This window comes from Sus scrofa, chromosome X (genome assembly GCF_054392235.1).
Source record: "Sus scrofa isolate SSC_HxYL_T2T_F1_AM1 chromosome X, Sscrofa_HxYL_maternal_Yorkshire_Landrace_v2.0, whole genome shotgun sequence".
NCBI lineage: Eukaryota > Metazoa > Chordata > Mammalia > Artiodactyla > Suidae > Sus > Sus scrofa.
This window is the reverse complement of record NC_139401.1, coordinates 23819111-23841865: the sequence shown is the minus strand read 5'-3', so window position 1 is coordinate 23841865 and position 22755 is coordinate 23819111.

Below are 22755 nucleotides of genomic sequence, written 5' to 3'. Positions count from 1 at the left end.
CAGAGGTCTGAGAAAACATGCCCCTCAAAGCTGGAAAGCGTGGAAGGAATCACAAAGAGGAGAGAGCTGGAGAAGGGGATTTACTACTTTTGTGTATGAACCAGCACAAATTCCAGGCTTACCTCTGAGCTGAGCATGCATGAGACAGACCCAAAGCAACATAGCAAAGACTTTGAGAAATGAACTACAAAATGAAATGAAACATCACTCAAACTAACCCCTGAATAGTGCACATGTAGGATAAGCCCAAGGCATCACTACAATGGCTTTGAAAACTGAACTGACATGGGGACCACTGCACACAGAAAGTGAGCTAGACCTTGTAGACTGAAACTAACCAGGCTGACTGCCTGTTTTTAAAAAAATTGCATCCAGGAGAGTTCTCAACATGGCACAGCGGAAACAAATCTGACTGGGAACCATGAGGTTGCGGGTTCAATGCCTGGCCTCACTCAGTGGGTTAAGCATCCAGCATTGCCGTGAGCTGTGGTGGAGGTCAGAGACACTGCTCGGATCTGGTATTGCTGTGGCTGTGGCGTTCGCCAGCAGCAACAGCTCCGATTAGACCCCTAGCCTGGGAACCTCCATATGCCACGGATGCGGCCCTATAAAGACAAAAGACAAAAAAAAAAAAAAAATTGCATCCATTGGAGGACTTTAACAGGACAGAGATTCTTACACTAAGCTTAAAATATCCAGTATACAATCCAAAATTACTTGACATACGAAGAATCAAGAAAATGTAACTAATTCCCAAGGGCAAAGACATTCAACAGACCAAATGCAAGATGACTTGGATGTTAAAATTAAAAGACAAAGACTTTAAAGCTGCTATAATTATGCCCTGTGAGATAAACACACCCTTTGAATAAATGAAAAGATAGTTTTCAGCAGAGTAAAAAGAAACTATAAAAACTAACCAAGTGTAAATTTTAGATGATAAAAATACAATATACATAAGCAAAAATGCTTTAGATGAGCTCAACAGAAGTAAATATATAGGAGTTCCTGCTGTGGCATAGTGGGTTAAGAATCCAACTGCAGCAGCACAGGTTGCTACAGAGGCACCAGTTTAATCCTTGCCCTGGCCCAGTAGGTTAAAGGATTCAGCATTGCCACAGCTGTGGCGTAAGTTGCAGCTGCGACTTGGATTCAAACCCTGGTCCAGAAACTTCCATATGCTGTGGGTGTGGCCATACAATTTTTAAAAAATTAAATATGTAATATGTATAAAATCCTCATTTTATACATACATATATAAAACATCTACTTTATTGAGTTCATCTAGTGACCTTATTTATATAAATTGAAGATTATGTGGACTACAGGTGGAACCCCTACTTCAAAATTTTGGAATCCATGTCATTTTTTCTGTAAAAATGGGATTAGTCTAGAGAGTTCCTGCTGTGGCTAAGGGAAAACAAATCCAACTAGTGCCCATGAGGACGTGGGTTTGATCCTCAGTGGGTTAAGGATCCAGCATTGCCCTGAGCTGTGGCATAGGTCACAGATGTGGCTTGGATCCCATGTTGCTGTGGCATAGGATGGCAGCTACAGCTCCAATTTGACCCCTAGCCTGTGAACTTCCATAGGCCACAGGTGCTGCCCTAAACAGACCAAAAAAAAAAGGGGGGGGGTTAGTCTAGCTCTTGAGACCATGAGAAATTGGAGATCTACAGCCCAGATCTCACAATCCAACCAATCTCTGGTCGGACAATCTCAGTCAAGGCACAGTTATCTCAAACGTGCTATGGGCTCAACAGGGGCAATACTGCCCTCTAGGGAGAATTTTGGAAGTCTGTGGGCACTTCTTCTTGATACACTGGAATCAAACTGAAAAATATCAATGATAAAAACATCTATATGGAGAGAGAGAGACAGACAGACTGATTTGTAAGGAATTGGCTAACACAATAGTGGAGACTGACAAGCACAAAATCTTTAAGGCAAGAGAGCAGGTCGGAGACGCAGGAGAAACTAATGCTGCAGTCTTGATTCCAAAAGCAGTCTTGGACTTCCCTTGTGGCTCATAGCGTAACTACTTGGCATTGCTTCTACAGTCACCGTGGCTCGAACCCTGGCTCAGGAACTTCCATATGCCACAGGTGTGGCCACTTGGTTTTTTTGTTTTTTGGTTTGTTTTTTGTTTTTTGTTTTTGTTTTTGTTTTTTTTTTTTTTGGCAGCCTAGAAGCAGAATTCTTTCTTCCTCTAGGGAGGTCAGTCTTCTTTTAAGGCCTTCAACTGATTAGAAGAGGCCCGCCAACATTGCAGAGAATGATCTGCTTTATTCAGTCTATTTACTTAAATGTTAATCACATATTAAAAATAACCTTCACAGCAATATCTAAACCATTTTTTCTTTTCTTTCTTTTTTTTTTTTTAAAAGCTTTTTAGGGCTGCACCTGTAGCACATGGAAGTTCACATATGCTAGGGGTCAACTGGGAGCTGCAGCTGCCAGCCTACACCATAGCCACAGCAACGCAGTATTCGAGCCGTGTCGTCGACCTACACCAAAGCACATGGCAATGCCGGATCCTTAACCCACGGACCGAGGCCAGGGATCAAACCCGCGTCCTCGTGGATCCTAGTCGGGTTCGTTACTGTTGAGCCATGACAGGAATTTCTAAACCCATTTTTTTTTCTTTGTCTTTTTGCCTTTTCTAGGGCCGCTCCCGTGGCATATGGAAGTTCCCAGGCTAGGGGTCGAATTGAGCTGTAGCCGCCGGCCTATGCCAGAGCCACAGCAACGCCGGATCCTCAACCCACTGAGCAAGGCCAGGGATCGAACCCGAAACCTCATGGTTCCTGAGCCACGACGGGAATTCCCCTAAACCCATTTTTAAAGAGATGGGTTTTATTTGAATTTTGAACGTTTTTTTTTTTTTGGCCACACCCATAACATGCGGAAGTTTCTGGACCAGGGATCAAACCTACACCACGGCAGTGACAACACCAGATCCTTATCCACGAGGTCAGCAGGGAACTCCATTTTTTTTTGCTTGTTTTTTTCTTTTTTGGCCACACCATGGCACATGGAGTTCCCGGGACAAGGATCAGATCTGAGCCACAGTTGTGACCTATGCTGCAGTGTTGGATCCTTAACCCACTGTGCCTGGCCGGGGATGGAAGCTGCATCCCAGGGCTCCAGAGACACCACCAATTCCATTGAGCCACAGCATGAACTCTAAACCAGTTTTTTGACCAAACACTGGGTACCATAACTTAGCCAAGCTGACCCATAAAATTAACTATTACATGTGACAGAAGCAAGAGTGAGCTTGAAGAGAGATCAATAGAAATTAACCATTTCAAAAAATGGAGAGAGGAGTTCCCATTGTGGCTCAGTGGTTAAGGAATCCGACTAGGAACCATGAGGTTGAGGGTTCAATCCCTGGCCTCACTCAGTGGGTTAAGGATCTGGTGTTGCCACGAGCTGTGGTGTAGGTTGCAGACGTGGCTCGGATCCCGAATTGCTGCGGCACTGGCATAAGCCAGCAGCTACAGCTCCAATTAGACCCCTAGCCTGGGAACCTCCATATGCCTCGGGTGCATCCCTAGAAAAGACACACACACACACACACACACACACACACAGAGGAAAAAAAAAATTGAAGAAATGTAACAGAACCTCAGACTTGTGAAAAAATATTAAAAGATCTACCATTTGTGCCACTAGACTCCCAGGAGAGCAGAAAGAGACTAGTACAGAAAAAAATGTTTGAAGAAATAACAGCTGAAAATTCCTTAAATTTGGAGAAAGACGTAAATATATAAAGATCAGCAAATCCACAACAAGATACTCACCAACAAAAAAAAACTTTGTTCATTCCTCTCTATTACATATAAAGCATTTATAAAAGATGACTAGATATAAATGGCAAATGAAGTCTTAAACTTCAAAGAATCAATATTAATCAGACCTCACTCACTGATGGAAAAGAATTACAAAAAGAAATATTAAAAAAATAAATGTTTAGCCAATTATACCTCAATAAAGCTGAAAAAAAAGTTTAGAACACTGAAATGCTACTAAATAACTCATAGGTTTAAAAGTAAATCATGATTTGGCAAAGGATTCTTAGATATGACACCAAAACCATGAGCAACAAAAGAAAGCATAGATAAAACTGGACCTCACCAAAATGAAAAACTTTTGTGCTTCAAAGAACACCATCAAGAAAATGTGGAGTTCCCGTGGTGGCTCAGTGGTAATGAACCCAAGTAGTATCCATGAGGTTGTGGGTTCGACCCCTGGCCTTGCTCAGTGGGTTAAGGATCCTGCGTTGCCATGAGCTGTGGTGTAGGTCACAGACGCAGCTCGGATCTGGCGTTGCTATAGCTGTGGTGTAGGCTGGCATCTGCAGCTCCCATTTGACCCCTAGCCCAGGAACTTCCATATGCCGCTGGTGCAGCCCTAGAAAATAAAAAAGAAAGAAAAAAAAGAAAAAGAAAATGCAAAGAGGAGTTCTCACTGTGGCACAACAGGTTAAGAATCCAGTGCTGTCTCTGCAATGTTGTGGGTGCCATCCCAGCCTGGTGCAGTGGGTTAAGGGATCCAGCATTGACACAGCTGCAGCAATTTCAGCTCAGATCACAGCTGTGGCTCAGATTCAATCACTGGCCTGAGAATTTTCACATCCCACAGATGCAGCTATAACATTTTTTTTAAAAAAAGAAAAAAAATGCAGAGAAAACCCACAGAATGGAAGCACATATTTGTAAATCATAAATCTAATAAGAGATTTGAATCTAGACTATATAAAGAACTACTATAACGCAATAATAAAAAGGCAATCCAATTTTTTTTTTTTTTTGTCTTTTTAGGGCTGTACCCACAGCATATGGAGGTTCCCAGGCTAGGGGTTGAACCAGGAGCTGTAGCTGCCGGCCAATGCCACAGCCAAAGGAACGCCAATCCGAGCTGCGTCCGAGACCTACACCACAGCTCACAGCAACACTGGATCCCTTTAATTCACTGAGTGAGGCCAGGGATTGAACCCGTGTCCTCATGGATGCTAGTCAGATTCATTTCCGCTAAGCCATGATGGGAACTCCTAACAATCACGTTTTTTTAATGAGTAAAGGATTTTTCTTCTTTTTATGGCTGCACCCACAGCATATGTAAGTTCCCAGGCTAGGGGTGTTGAATCAGAGCTGCAGCTGCCAGCCTACACCATTGCTACAGCAACACCAGATCCAAGCCACATCTGTAACCTACACCACAGCTCAAGGCAAGCAATGCCGGATCCTTTAATCCACTCAATGAGGCCAAGGATTGAACATGCATCCTCATAGATACCAGTCTGGTTCTTAACTCACTGAGCCACAATGGGAAATCTAATGAGTAAAAGATTTAAATAGGTATTTATTAAGACTTGTGGCTGCCTGATGGGAGGGGGAGGGAGTGGGAGGGATCGGGAGCCTGGGCTTATCAGACACAACTTAGAATAGACTTACAAGGAGTTCCCGTCGTGGCTCAGTGGTTAGCGAATCCGACTAGGAACCATGAGGTTGCGGGATCGGTCCCTGCCCTTGCTCAGTGGGTTAACGATCCAGCGTTGCCGTGAGCTGTGGTGTAGGTTGCAGACCCAGCTCGGATTCCGCGTTGCTGTGGCTCTGGTGTAGGCTAGTGGCTACAGCTCCGATTCGACCCCTAGCCTGGGAACCTCCATATGCTGCGGGAGCGGCCCAAGAAGTAGCAAAAAGGGAGTTCCCGTCGTGGCGCAGTGGTTAACGAATCCGACTAGGAACCGATCCCTGCCCATGCCGCGGGAGCGGCCCAAGAAATAGCAACAACAACAACAAAAAAGACAAAAGACAAGAAATAGCAAAAAGACAAAAAAAAAAAAATTTAATTGAGAACTTCGTCTAGATACTCATGTTGCAACAGAACAAAGGGTGGGGGGAAAATGTAATTGTAATGTATACATGTAAGGACAACTTAATCCCCTTGCTGTACAGTGGGAAAATAAAAAAAAAATAAAAGGTATTTCTTGGAGTTCCCACTGTGGCACAGTGGGTTAAGGATCCAGTGTTGTCTGTGCAGTGGCTTGGGTCACTGTGGATGCAAGGGCTCAATCCCAACTCGGCACGGTGGGTTAAGGAGCCAGCATTGCCACAGCTGTGCCTAAGTCATAGCTGCAGCTCAGATTCAATCCCTGGCCCAGGAACTTCCATTTGCCACGGGTGTGGCCAAAAAAACTTTTTTTAAAATAAATAAATACACATGTCTCCAAGGAAGATATAAAAACAGCCAATAAGCACATGAAAAGATGTTCAAAGTAAACAAATGGGACTACATCAAACTCAAAAGCTTCTGCACAAGAAAGGAAATCATCAACAAAACAAAGACAACTTACCAATGGGAGAGGTATCTGTAAATCACATATCCAATAGGAGTTAATATTCAAAATATATAAAGAACACATAAAACTCAACGACAAACAGACAACTGGATTAAAAAATGGGCAGAGGATTTCCCTTCATGGTGCAGCGGAAACAAATCGGACTAGGAACCATGAGGTTGCAGGTTTGATCCCTGGCCTCACTCAGTGGGTTAAGGATCTGGCATTGCCGTGAGTTGTGGTGTAGGTTGCAGACGTGGCTCTGATCTGGCATTGCTGTAGCTGTGGCGTAGACTGGCAGCTGTAGCTCTGGTTGGACCCTAGCCTGGGAACCTCCATATGCCGCTGGTGCAGCCCTAAAAGAAAGCAAAAAAAAAAAAAAAATGCAAATCAAACCAAAATTAAATATCACCTCACACTTGTCAGAATGGCTATTATCAAAAAGGCAAGCAATAACAATGTTGGCGAGGGCGTGGAGAAAAGCAAGTGCTCATGCACTGTTGTTAAGGATGGGAATTGTGGGGAGTTCCCGTTGTGGCTCAAAGGTTAACGAATCCACCTAGGAACCATGGGGTTGCAGTTTCCATCCCTGGCCTCGCTCAGTGAGTGGAGGATTCAGCGTTGCCCTGAGCTGTGGTGTAGGTTGCAGACACGGCTCGGATCCTGTGTTGCTGTGGCTCTAGTGTAGGCGGGTGGCTAAGGCTCCAATTAGACCCCTAGCCTGGGAACCTCCATATGCCTCGGGTGCAGCCCTAGAAAAGACAAAAAGACAAAAAAAAAAAAAAAAAAAAAAAAAAAAAAGAATGGGAATTGTGCAGCCACTATAGAAAACAGCATGGAGATTCCTCAAAAAATTAAGAATAGGAGTTCATGTTGTGTGAATCAGTGGGTTAAGAATCCAATGTTGTCTCCATGAGGATGCAGGTTCGACCCTGGTCTCACTCAGTGGGTTAAGGATCCGGCATTACTGAGGCTGTGGTGTAGGTCTGCAGCTGCAGCTCCAATTTGACCCCTAGCCTGGGAACTTCCATATGCTGCAGGTGCAGCTGTAAAAAGAAAAAAAATAAGAATAGAACTATTCCATGATCTAGCTCTCCCACATCTGGGTATTTATCCAAAGAATATAAAAACATTAATTTGAAAAAACATAAGAATCCCTGTATTCATCACAGCATTATCTACAATAACTAAGATATAGAAATAACGAATCCGACTAGGAACCATGAGGTTGCGGGTTCAATCCCTGCCCTTGCTCAGTGGGTTAACGATCCAGCATTGCCGTGAGCTGTGGTATAGGTTGCAGACGCGGCTCGGATCCCCCGTTGCTGTGGCTCTGGCGTAGGCCGGGGGCTACAGCTCCGATTTGACCCCTAGCCTGGGAACCTCCATATGCCGTGGGAGCGGCCCAAGAAATAGCAAAAAAAAAAAAAAAAAGACAATAAAAAAAAGAAATAGCCTAAGTGCCTATCAATGGACAAACGGATAACTAAGATATGATACACACACCATGTACATACAACAGAATACTACTTAGCCATAAAAAATATGAAATCTTGTTATTGACAACAACATGGATGGACCTTGAGGGTATTATGCTTAGTAAAATAAGTCACAGAAAGACAAATACTGTGATTGTATGATTTCACTCATATGTGGAAAATAAAAATACAAATAAAAAACCATAAATAAATGAATAAACCAAACAAAAACAAACACATAGATACAGAAAACAGAGTAGTGATTGCCAGAGGGGAAGGGGTAAGTGAAATGGGCAAAGGGGGTCAACTGTACGGTGATGAAAGGAAACACTTTAGCACATTAAAGTGTACACAGAAGTAGAAATATAATGTACACATGAAACTCATATAGTGTCATAAACCAATGTTACCTCAATAAAGAATAAAATCTTTAAAATGTTCAACAACATCAGCCATCGGGGAATGCAAATCAAAACGACGATGGGATACCACTTCACACTTCACACCCACTAGGATGGCTAGAATCAAAAAGCCATAATAAGCAATAGGAACACTCATTCACTGCAAGTAAGAACGCAAAACGAACAGCCACTTTGGAAGATAGTTTAGCAGATTCATAAAAAAACTAAATATACTCTTACTATATGATCCAGGAATCACTCTCCTTGGTATTTACCTAAATGAACTGAAACCTTATGTCCACACAAAAAAATCTGCACATGAATGTTTATAGCAGCTCTATTCATAATTACCAAAATGTGGAAACAATCAAGATGTCCTTCAACAGACAAGTGGACAAAGAGTGGTGCACTCACACAATGGAATATTATTCGGTGCTAAAAAGAAATGAGCTAGCGAGCCAGGAAGACATGGAGGAACTTTAAATGCATAATGCTGAGTGAAAGATAACCTAAAAAGGCTACAGACTGTAGAATTCCAACTATATGACATTCTGGAAAAGACAAAACTATGGAGAGTGTAAAGAGATCAGTGGTTGCTGGTGGTAGTGGAGAGGCAGAAAAGGAGGTATGAGTAGAGGAGCAAGGGGAACTTTAGGGTAGTAAAACTAATATGATAGAGTAATGGCAGACAGATATAATTATACAATTGTCAAAACCCACAGAATGTAAAACACAAAAAGTGAATCCTAATGTAAACCATGGACTTTAGTTTAAAAAAAAAAAAAACCTGCTGTAGAGGAAATAAGAGGAATATAGCCAAAGGAAAAGAAAAAGGTCATAATAACAAGTTTTGTGAGATGTAGAGAAATAGGAACCCTCACACACTGCTGGGTAGGAATGCAAAAGGATGCAGCCACTTTGGAACACAGCCTGGCAATTCTCCACGTGATTCAATATAGTTACAATATGACCCAGTAATTCCAAACCTAGTTATATACTGAAAAGAAATGAAAACATATGTCCACACAAAAACGTGTACACAAATATTAATAGCAACATTATTCATGATAGCCAAAAGGTAGAAACCCAAATGTCCATCAACAGATGAATGAATAAACAAAATGGGGTATGTCCATACAATAGAATATTATTCAGCAACAAAGAGGAATGAAGTACTGACAGATGCTACAACAAGGATGAACCTTGAAAACATGTTAAGTGGAAGAAGTCAGTCACAAAAGTCCACATACTATGACTCTCGTCATATGATGGTTTAGAATATGGAAATCTATAGAACAGAAAGTAGATCAGTGGTTGCTTAGTGTCATGGAAGGGGCTTTCAGGGAGAGGGGGATGACAACTAGAGGGTAGAGGGTTCTTTCTGAAGTGATGAAAGTTTTTAAAAATTACTGTGGTGTTATCTGCATATATCTATGATATACTAAAAACCACAGAATTGTACACTCTAAATGCGTGAATCATATGGTATGAGAATTATATCTCAATAAAGCAGTTTTTAAAAAAGGAATGCTGTAATGATACATGCTACAACATAGATTAATCTCAAGAACATTATGCTAAGTGAAAGAAGACAGACACAAAAGACCACATATAATTCCATTCATATGAAAGTCCAGAATAGAAAAACCTATAGCAATAGAAAGTAGATTAGCAGTTATTACAGCTGAAAAGTTGAAGAATGAGGGAATGGGGGTGGGGGGGTGATAGCCAAAGAGTATGTGGTTTCTTTTCGAGGTGATTCAGATGTTCTAAACTTTACTGTGGTGAGGATAGCATATTTCTATGAATATACTATAAACTATTGCATTGTACATTTTATTTTATTTATTTATTTATTGTCTTTTTGCTATTTCTTGGGCCGCTCCCGTGGCATATGGAGGTTGCCGGCTAGGGGTTGAATCGGAGCTGTAGCCACCGGCCTACGCCAGAGCCACAGCAACGCGGGATCCGAGCCGCGTCTGCAACCTACACCACAGCTCACGGCAACGCCGGATCGTTAACCCACTGAGCAAGGGGCAGGGACCGAACCCGCAACCTCATGGTTCCTAGTCGGATTCGTTAACCACTGCGCCACGACGGGAACTCCTACATTTTATTTTTTTAAAGCTTTATTGAAGTATAGTTGATTTATAAGGTTGTGATGATTTCTGATGTACAACAAAGTGATTCCGTCATACATGTACACACATCCATTTTCGCTCGGGTGAATTGTATAGTATGTGAACTATATCCCAATAAAGCTGTTCTTTAAAAAGAGTAAATAAAAATTACAAAATATTTATAGCTGAAGTGGAATTTATGTACTACATACCAAAATGTATAAGGTACAGCAAAATCAGTATTTTGAGGTAACTTTTTGATTTTTAAATGGATTGATTTTAAATAAAAAAGGAGGAGTTCCTGTTGTGGCTCAGTGGTTAACGAACCTGACAGTATCCATGAGGACATGGGTTCGATCCCTGGCCTCGCTCAGTGGGTTAAGGATCTAGCGTTGCTGTGAGCTGTGGTGTAGGTCGCAGACGTGGCTCGGATCCCGCGCGTTGCTGTGGCTGTGGCATAGGCTGGCAGCTGTAGCTCCAATTCGACCCCTAGCCTGGGAAGCTCCATATGCTGCAGGTACAGCTCTAAAAAGACAAATAAATAAATACATCAATCAATAAATAAGAAAAGAAAGCCCCACAATGGCTGATTCCAAATCTGGGAAAGAAATGTACAAGGCAAGCCTGGGAAAAGTTGCAAGGATGCTACCAGAATGGCACAGGAGTCATCTTGAACAGGCCCCACTGACCAAACAAGGGACAATTTGAGCATCAGAAATAATAATTTCCAAAAAATGACTGTAATTGATTGAAATACATAAAATATATAATGTACTTGCCCATGGAGATAATTTTAACAAACTTCACCATGTTAAAGTGATATTTCTTAATTTTGCAAACTGATAAAGAGAAAAGAATCAAGTATTTATCCTGGCATGCCCATCCCTAGGCAGGACTCCAAGGTTTCCAAATAGTTAAAGGAGGAATTTCTTTTTTTTAATTATCTTTTTAGGAAATTTCTTGCTAGGAGAATTCTAGTCAAAAAAAAAAAAAAAGGCAGAAAGAATGAGAGAATTAAAAAATCTACATTTTGCCACTCCTAATGAAGTTATGGATTTATGTTACAATTATCAGTGGAGATTAAAACCTCTAGATGAGAGGTGAAAAAGGAATTTTATAATGGAAAGGTCACACTGAGAACACCTGAATCCTACAGCCAATTTTAGCCCATTAAAACTGGGACAAGCAGACAGCATCTACGAAAAATACACAGATAACAATATACTTGATGCACAAAGATTTAAATGCTTTCACCCTACAAGCCAAGGAACATAAAGATTGCCACCCAATTATCAAAAGCTAAGCAAGAAGCCTGAAAAAGGCTCTCCCTCACAGGCTTCTCGGGGAACCATTCCTGCCAACACCTTAATCTCAGACCTCTAGCCTCCAGGAGTGTGAGACAATAAATTTCTATTGTTTAAGTCATCCATTTTGTGGTGCTTTGTTATGCCAGCCCTAGGAAACTAATACAAGTACTGATACAGGCTACAACATAAATGAATCCTGAAAACATTATGCTAAATGGAGGAAGTGTAAAAGGCCATATATTATATGAATCCACATATATAAAATGCCTAGAAAAGGCAAATATATAGAAACAGAAAGTAGATTAGTGGTTGCCAGGGGCTGGGGCTGGGAATGACTGCCAATTGGTATGGGGGTTCAGGTTTGGGAATGAGACAGTGGTGATGGTTCTGCAACTTCCTGAATATACTAAGAATCGCTGAATTGCGTCCTTTATTAACTTATTTATTTATATTTGCTTTTCAGGGTCGCGCCTGCAGCATATGAAGGTTCTGATGGCAACACCAGATCCCCAGCCCACTGAGTAAGGCCAGGGATTGAACCTGCATCCTCATGGATACCAGTTGGATTTGTTTCCACTGCGCCGCAACGGGAACTCCTGAACTGCATGCTTTAAATGGGTGAGTTTAGGAGTTCCCTTAAGGATCCGGTGTTGCCACTCTTGCCTGGGAACTTCCACATGTTGAGGGTACAGCCTAAATAAATAAATAAATAAATCGGTGAGTTTAACAATATATGAATTATATTTCAATAAAAAAATAAAATAAAATGAATACCCTGAGCCTCAAGGAAAAGGACAGGTCCAGTGGCCACTCCTGGGGAAGGGGCTGGATTTAAAAAAAACTGCAAAAGCAAAAATAGTAAAGTCTGAAAATAAATGAGTTCCATATTCAGTTTAGGACCCTAGGGTGAAGAAAGTACACCCAAAAGAAGTAGAAAGAAGAGTATTAAAACATAAGGGCAGAGGAGTTCCCTCTGTGGCACAGTGGGTTAAGAATTTGACTGCAGGAGTTCCCATCCTGGCACAGAGGAAACAAATCTGACTAGGAACCATGAGGTTGCAGGTTTGATCCCTGGCCCTGCTCAGTGGGTTGAGGATCCGGTGTTGCCCTGAGCTGTGGTGTAGGTGGCAGACGCGACTTGGATCTGGCCTGGCTGTGGCTGCGGTGTGGGCTGGAAGCTATAGCTCCCATTCGACCCCTAGCCTGGGAGCCTCCATATGCCGTGGGCGCGGCCACAAATAAATAAATATATGAGAATAAATTAATGGCAGAAAAAAAAATGTAATCAATAAAACCAAAATCTTGTTCTCTGACAAAACTATTAAAATAGACAAAACTCCAGGAAGTCTGCTCATCAGAAAGAGAGGGGAGAGAGAGAGAGAAGAAATACAACAAGCGGTGACAGCAGAGATTCTTTTTGTAATGGCCACATCCATGGCACGTGTAAATTCTTGGACCAGGGATTAAATCTGAGTTGCAGCTGTGGAAACACCAGATCCTTTAACCCACTGCACCAGACCAGGGATTGAACCCAGGCCTCCACAACGACGGGAGCTGCTGCAGTTGGATTATTAACCCACTGAACGACAGCAGAAACTTCGGCTTTTTTTTTTTTTTTTTTTGGCAGTACCCACAGCTCGAGGAAGTTCTCAGGCCAGGGATCAAACTCACGCCACAGCTGTAACCAAAGTCACAGCAGTGACAACACCAGATCCTTAACCCACTAAGCCACAAGGAAACTCCAACAGCAGAGACTTTTAAAAATAGATGAGAATACTATGAACAACTTTATTCCAGAACATTTGAAAACTAAGAAGACATGGAGAGATTTCAAGGAAAATATAAATTAAAAAAAAAATGGAAGTGACAATGAAATGTCTCCCAGGATAAGAAATACCAAGTCCACACAGTTTTACTAAAAAGTTTTATCAAACCTTCAAAGGAAAAATAATCTCTCTATATTAAATAATGTATTCATCAAAGAAGTGGAAAAATTACTCAGCCCATTTTATCAGCTAACATAAATTTGATATCAAATCCACAAAACAGTAAAAGAAAATAACATTTTAGGTCAATCTCACTTATTAATATGCATGCAAATCTTCCAAATAAAATAGTAACAAACCAAATTTAAGCAGTACATTAAAAAAGTAATGTGCTATGACAAAGTAGAAGTTTTAAATTTATTCGTTATTTAAAATATAACAAAATAAAGGTGGTTGCCAAGGGGGAAGGGGGAGGGAGTGGGATGGACTGGGAGTTTGGGGTTAGTAGATGCAAACTACTACATTTAGAATGGATAAGCAACAAGGTCCTACTGTACAGCACAGGAAACTATATCCAGTCTCCTGAGACAGACTATGAAGGAAAACAATATAAAAAAAAGAATATATACATACACATATGTATGACTGGGTCACATTGCTGTACAGCAGAAATTGGCACAACATTGTAAATCAGCCATAATTAAAAAAAAAAAAACTCTTAAGAGAATTAGAATTAAAAGGAAACTTCCTTAACCTGGAAAAAGAAAGCTATTAAAAAAAAAAAAAAAGACAATAGTAGGGAAGAGAAAGGGGAAGGAAAACACTCTCCTAGAAAAGTAATCTTAACATTGGATAAAATCGACTAAAACTACCATTTCAGCATTCTATAAATTGACCAAAGACGGGAAAGGGAAGGAGGACACAAACTCTAGTATCAGGAATGAAAGGGGATATCACCACAGACCCCGCAGACATGGAAAGGATAATAAGGGAAAGCTACAAACAACTCTATACACTGAAACTTGATGACTAAGATGAAATGCACCAATTCTTCAAAAAAACACAATACATCCAATGTGAAATATGTAATTTTAATAGTCCTATAACTCTTAAAGAAACCGAATTTTTAATCTTAAAAATTCCAAAAAAAAAGATATCTCCAGGCCCAGATGGCTTCCAGTGGAGAATTATACCAAACTTTTAAAGACTTAACATCAAGTACATAGAATCTCTTCCAGAAAATAGAACAGGGAATACGTCCCGATTCATGTTACGAAGCTAGTATTTCCCTGACCAAAAGCAGAGAGACAATACAAAAAATGAAAACTACTGCCAATATCCCTCATGAATATAGATGTAAAGTCATTAACAATATGAAGCAATAGAATTCAGAAATATATAAAAAGAATTACATAGGTTCTAGTATTAATATATTAAAAAACCTTCTATAACTCAACAACGAAAAGACCCACTTTTTAAAAAAATGAGTAAATGGAGTTCCTATATGGCACAGTGGGTTAATGATTTGGCTTGCCTCTGTGGACGCATGGGTTCTGTCCTCGGCCCTATGCAGTGTGTTAAGGATTGGAGTTGGTGCGGCTTTAGTGTAGGTCTCAGCTCTGGCTTGGATTCAATTCCTGGCCCAGGAATTTCCATATGCCATGGCTGTGGCTGAAAAAGAAAAAAAAAAAAAATGAGCAAAAGACTTGAATAGGCATTTCTCCAAAAAAGATATACACATGGCTAACAAGCATATGACAAAATGCTCAACATCACTGACTAGGAAATGCAAATCAGGAATACCATTCACACCTACCAGGTAGCCATAACAACAATGGCGGAAAATAAAATAACTGGAGTTCCTGTTGTGGCTCAGCGGGTTAAGAACCTGACTAGTATCCATGAGGATGTGGGTTCGATCCCTGGCCTTGCTCAGTGGGTTAAGGATTCAGCGTTGCTGCAAGCTGCAGTGTAGGTCAAAGATGTGGCTCAGACCTGGCATTGCTGTGGCTATGGCATAGGCGGATTTGACGACCCCTAGCCTGGACACCTCTATATACCACAGGTGCGGCCCTAAAAAGACTAAGTAAATAAACTTAAAAAAAATAAATAAAATAAAACAAAGAGTATTGATAAGGATGTGAAGAAACTTGAACTCTTCCTCACACATTCGCGGTGGGAATGTAAAATGATATACTCACTTTGGAAGAGTTTGGCAGTTCCTCAAAAAGTTAAAACATTGAATTAATGACCCAGTAATTCCACTTCTAGGTATATACCCAAAAGAATTGGAAACAGGTGTTCGAACAAAAACTTGAACATGAAAGTTCACAGCACCACTACTCACAATAGCCAAAATGGAAACAACCCAAATGTCCATCAACAGATGAATGGATAAACAAAATATGGCATATTGTCCAATCATAAAAAGGAATGAAGTACTGACACATGCTATGACATGGAAGAACCTTGAAAACATTATGCTAAGTGAAAGAAACCAGACACAAAAGGCCACGTATTGTATAATTCCATTTATATGAAATATGCAGAGTTGGCAAATTCATAGAAACAAAAAGCAAATTAGTAGTTGCCGGGGCTGAGGAAAATGGGAATGGGAAGTGATTGCTTAATGAGTATGAGATTTCCTTTTGAGGTGATGAAAATGTTTTGGAATTAGACAGTGGTGATGGTTGCACAACATCATGAATGTACTTAGCAACAATTAACTGTACAGTTGTTGTTTTTTTTTTTTTGGCTGCACCCTCAGCATGTGGATAAACGCACACTGCAGTTGCAACCTGCACCACAGCTGTGGCAATGCTGGATCCTTAAACCACTGTGCCACATAGGAACTTCCTAACTGTACAGTTTTAAATGGCTAAAATGGTAAATTTCATGCTATTTGTATTTCACCATAATAATTAAAAAAATTAATCATATACCATGACCAAGTGAGGTTTATTCCCTGGACGCCAACCTAGTTTATTTACTATTCAAAAATCACATCAACAAGCTAAAGATGAAAAAGCACATAATCATATCAATTGATGCAGAAAAAGCACTGGGCAAAACTCAACACCCATTCCTCATTTTAAAAATCTCAGGGAGTTCCCGTTGTGGCTCAGTGGTAGCAAACCTGACTAGTATCCATCAGGATGTGGATTTGATCCCTGGCCTCGCTCAGTGGGTTAAGGATCTGGTGATGCCATGAGCTGTGGTTACAAACTCGCCTCGGATCCCATGTTGCTGTGGCTGTGGCAGAGGCTGGCAGCTACAGCTCCAAATTAACCCCTAGCCTGGGAACTTCCATATGCCACAGGTGCAGCCCTAAAAAGACTAAAGACAATAAATAAATAAATAAATAAATAAATAAATAAATAGGGTGGGATACAGAGAAAATGGTGCTTAGAGGGAAATTTATAGCTTTAAATGTCTCTATAAGAAAAGAAGGTATCAAATCAATAACCTATGCTTCTACTTTATGCAATCAGAAAAAGAAGAGCAAACTACACCCACCCAAAGCAATAATAATAAAATCAGAACTGAAAGCAATGAAACTGAAAACAGAAACACAGGGTTCCCTGATGGTCTAGTGTTTAGGATTTGGCACTTGCACAACTGCCTGGGTTTGATCTCCAGTCTGGGAACTGAGATCCCACATTAAGCTGTTGCACACTGCGGCCAAACAAAGCAAAACAGAAAAACAATAGAGAAAATCAAAGAAGCTAAAAGTTGGTTATTTGAAAAGATCAATAAAATTGACAAAACTTAAATTAGCTAGATTGACCATGAGAAAGAGAAGACACAAATTACCAAAATCAGGAATGAAAGAGGAGACATCACTACCCACTGCACAGAAATTAAAAGGATTAAAAGTGATTATATGAACAATTTTATGCCCACATTACACAATGTAGATGAAATGGACAAATTCCTGAAAATACATAAATTATCAAAATTAACCCAATAAGCAATAGAAAAATCTGAAAATACCTATAACAAGAAACTGATTAGTAATTTTAAGTTTTCCTCAAAAGAACATCTCAGGTCCAGGTGGCTGTATTGGTAAAATGGGGGATTATATAAAATATTTAAAGAAGAAATATTACTAATCCTTCACAAATTCTTTCAGAAAACAAAGGAGGTTAGAACACTGACCAATTAATTCTATAAGCCTAGCATTATCATTGTCTGGTATGGACCAGACAAAGCCATCACAAGAAAAGAAAACTAAAAATCAATATCCCTCATTAATATAAATGCAAGAATCCTCAACAAAACATAAACCAACTGAATTAAGCAACATATAAAAAGTATCATACACTATGACAAACGGGATTTATCCTGAGAATACAAGACTGCTATAACATCCAAAAATTAACTAATGTAATACACTGTGTTTAAAATGAACGACGGGGAGTTCCCTTGTGGTGCAGTGGAAATGAATCTGACTAGTATCCATGAGGATGCCAGTTTGATCTCTGGCCTCACTCAGTGGGTTAAGGATCTGGCATTGCTGTGAGCTGTGGTGTAGAACGGCAGCTACAGCTCTGATTTGACCCCTAGCCTGGAACTTCCATATGCCAAGGGTGTGGCCCTAAAAATCAAAAAAAAAAAATTAAAATAAATAAATAAATAAAAAGAATGACAGAAAACACAAGTTCATCTCAAATGATGCAGAAAAAGATTTCACAAAATCCATCACTCAACCATGATAAAAACCATCAACGAACAAGGAATCAGAAGAAATTTCCTCAACTTACAAAACCCACAGCTAACATCATACTTAATGGTGATATACTGAATGAACTCTTTCTCTCTTAAGATCAGGAATAAAACAAAGATGTCTCTTATTGCTACTCCTATTCAACATTGATCTGGAAATTCTATCCAGTAAAATATAGAAGAAAAAAGTTAATGGTAACTAAATTGGAAAGGAGGATGTAAAACTGCCTTTATTTGCAGAAGATATGATTCTATTTGTAGAAAATTACAAGGAATTCACACACACAAAAAAGATTAAAACCAATAAATGCCTTTATTGAGGACACAGGATATAAGATCGATATATGAAAATTAAAACATCAAATAGCCTGACTTAAAAATAAGCAGAGGAGCTGAATACTCATTTTTCCAAAGAGCATACAGATGGCCAACAGGCACAGGATAAGATGCTCAACATCACTAATCATCAGGGAAATGCAAACCAAAACCACAACGAGACATCACCTCACATCTGTCAGAATAGTTATTATCAAAAAGACAACAGGGAGTTCCTGTCATGGCTCAGCAGTAATGAACCTAACTAGTATCCATGAAGATACAGGTTCATTCCCTGGCCTTATTTAGTGGGTTAAGAATCTGGTGTTGCCGTGAGCTGTGGCATACGTCGTAGACACGGTACAGATCCCACGTTGCTATGGCTGTGGTGTAGGCTGGAGGCTACAGCTCCGATTCAACCCCTAGCCTGGGAACCTCCATATGCCGTGGGAGTGGCCCAAGAAATAGCAAAAAAAAGAATCCAACTGCAGTGGCTTGAGTGGATCCTTGGTCCAGCACAGTGGGTTAAAGGATCCAGTGTTACTGCAGCTGTGGTGTAGGTAGCAGCTGCAGCTTGGATTTGATTCCTGGCCCAGGAATTTCCATGTACCGGAGATGCAGCCATTAAAAAAAAAAAAAAAAAAAAAAAGACAACAAGTAAGCGTTGGTAAAGATGTGAAGAAAAGGGAATCCTTATGCATTGTTGGTGTGAATGTAAGTTGGTCAATCCACTATGGAAAACAGTATGGAGATCACTCAAAAAATTAAAAATAGGGAGTTCCCGTCATGGCTCAGTGGTTAACGAATCTGACTAGGAACCATGAGGTTGTGGGTTCAGTCCCTGGCTTCACTCGTTAGGTTAAGGATCCAGCATTGCCATGAGCTGAGGTGTAGGTCGCAGACGTGGCTTGGATCTGGCGTTGCTGTGGCTCTGGTGTAGACCACTGGCTACAGCTCGGATTAGACCCCTAGCCTGGGAACCTCCACATGCCACAAGTGCGGCTCTAGAAAAGACAGAAAGACAAAAATAAAATAAAAAATAAAATATAGCACAAATGAACTTATAAAAAAAAATTGAAAATAGGAGTTCCTGCTACGGTACAAAAGAATCGGTAGTGTCTTTGCAGTGACAGGACGCAGGTTTGATCTCCAGCCTGGCACAGTGGGTTAAAAGATCCAGCATTGGAGTTCACCTTTTGGCTCAGCAGAAACGAATCCAACTAGTAACCACGAGGACGCAGGTTTGATCCCTGCCCTTGCTCAGTGCGTTAAGGATCCGGCGTTGCCGTGACCTGTGGTGTAGGTTGCAGACAGGCTCAGACCCCACATTGCTGTGGCTGTGGCGTAGGCTGGTGGCTACAGCTCTGATTCGACCCCTAGCCTGGGAACCTCCATATGCCGCAGGTGCAGCCCTAAAAAGACAAAAGAAAAAAGAAAAAAAGAAAAGATACCTGAAACCCTATGTTCACTGCAGCATTATTTACAATAACCAAGAAATGGAAGTGACCTCAATGCCCACTGACAGATGAATGGATAAAGACGTGTGTGTGTGTGTGTGTGTGTAATGGAATATTAGCCATAAAAAAGAATAAAATCTTGCTATTTGAAACTACTATATTTCTAGGGGATAATCAATGAGATCCTGCTGTATAGCCCAGGGAACTATATCTAGTCACTTGTGATGGAACATGATAGAGGATAATGTGACGAAAAGAATATCTATCTATCTATCTACCTATCTATCTATATGAATGACTGGGTCACATTGCTGTACAGCAGAAATTGACAGAACATTGTAAATCAACTATAGTAGAAAAAATAAATCTTAAAAAAAAAAAAAACTCTTGCTATTTGAAACAACATGGATGGACCTAGAGGGTCCTATGGGCTAAGTAAAATAAGTCAGAGAAAGATAAATACTATATGATTTATATTTGGACTCCAAAAAACAAAACAGGAGTTCCTGCTGTGCCAAAGATCTGGCGTTATTTCTCTGGCGGCCCGATGCAGTGGGTTAAGGATCTAGAGTTGTAGCAGCTGTGGCATAGGGAATAAAATGTACAACATGATAAATATAATTAAATTGCTGTATATTATATATGAAAATTGTTAAGCAAACAAATCCCAAGAGTGCTCATCACAAGGAAAAAATTTTTTTCTATTTCTTTAATTTTGTATCTATAGGAGATGATGGATGTTCACTAAACTTCCTGCGATAATCACTTCATAATGTATGTAAGTCAGATCATTATGCTGAACACCTTAAATTTATACAGAGCTGTCATGTCAATCATTTCTCAATACAACTGCAAGAAGAGTTCCTGTCGTAGCTCAGTGGTAACAAACACAACTAGTGTCCATGAAGATGCAGATTTGATCCCTAACCCCACTCGGTGGGTTAAGGATCCAGTGTTGCCATGAGTTCTGGTGTAGGTCACAGACTCAGCTCAGACCCTGCATTCCAGTGGCTGTGATGTAGGCTGGCAGCTGCAGCTCCAATTCAACCCTTAGCCTGGGAACCTCCGTATGCCTCGGGTGCAGCCCTAAAAAGGAAAAAAAAAAAATCCTGGAAGAAAAAAATAAGATCATATCAGCTGCAAAAGAAAAAAAGAAAGAAAATCAACCATACAAATGGCAACAAACAATCCAAAAAAGAAATCAAGAAAACAATTCTATTCACAATAGCATTAAAAATAGCTAAATAGGAATAAATTAACAAAAGAAGTGCAAAACTTGTACAGTGAAAACTAACAAAAATTACTGAAAGAAATTAAATAAAATCTAAATGAACGGAGAGATATTCCATATTTATGAATTGGAAGACTCAATATTGTCAGATTAGTAATTCGCTCCAAACGAGATCTATAAATTTAATGTAATCCCTATCAAAATTCCAGCAAGGTTTTTGGAGAAATTGAAAAGATGAACCTAAAGTTTATATGGAAATTCAAAAGACTCAGTCAAAGCAATTTTGAAAAAAAGAACACAGTTGGAGGATTTCTATTCCCCAATTTAAAAACTTACGGTAAAGCCACAGCAATTAAGACAGTGTGGAGTTCCCATTGTGGTTCAGTGGGTTAAGAACCTGACATAGTGTCCATGAGGATGCCGGTTTGATCCCTGAACTCACTCAGTGGGTTAAGGATCTGGTGTTGCCACAAGCTGCACCAGATTGCAGCTGTGATTCAGATTCCACCCCTAGCCCAGGAACTTCCATACGCCGCAGGGGTGGCCATAAAAGAAAAGAAAAAAAAAAAAAAAAAGACAGTGTGTCATACAGATAAACAGAAATCAACCTTTATATCTATGTCAACTGATTTTCTATAAAGGTGCCAAGACAATCCACTAGAGAAAGGATAGTGTATTCAACAAATGGCTTGGGTAAATTGGATATCCATATAGAAAAAAATGACTTAGACCTTTACCTCTTACCATTACAAAACAAAAACAAAAACAACAACAAAAGAAAAAACCTCAAAACAGATCATAAAGGGGAGTTCATGACTCAGCAGAAATGAATCTGACTAGCATCCACAAGTATGCTAGGGTTAAGGATCTGGCGTTGTGAGCTGTGGTGTAGGTCACAGACTCGGCTCAGATCCTGCATTGCTGTGGCTGTGGTGTAGGTCGGCGGCTACAGCTCTGCTTCGACCTATAGCCTGGGAACCTCCATATGCTGTGGATGTGGCCCTAAAAAAAAAAAAAAAAAAAGATCCTATACTTAAATGTAACAGCTAAAACTATGAAACTTCTAGAAGAAAATATAGGAGAAAAAAATCTTTGTGAGCTTGGGGTAGACAAAGAGTTCTTAGACATGACACCAAACGCATAATCCGTAAAAGAAAAAAACTAGAATTCATCAACATTAAAACCTGCACTTCAAGAGATACCACTGATAAAATGAAAAGACAAGCTATAGAAGTGGAGAAAATATCTGCAAATCATATATTTGATAAGGGATTTACATCAAGAATATACAGGAAGTTCCTATGTGGCAAAGAGAATTAAGGATCCATAGTTGCCACAGCTGTAGTGCAGGTCAAAATTGAAGTATGGGTTCAATCCCTGGCCTGGGAACTTCCACATTGTCATGTGCATGGCCAGACACACACACACACACACACACACACACACACACACACACACACATACACACACACAAAGAGCTCTTACAGCTCAGTAATAAAACAATCCAGCCAAAAAATGGGCTGGATTCAAAAGATTTGAATACACATTTCACCAAAGAAATATAAACCCCTAGTAAGCCCATGAAAAAATGTTAAACATCATTAGTCAT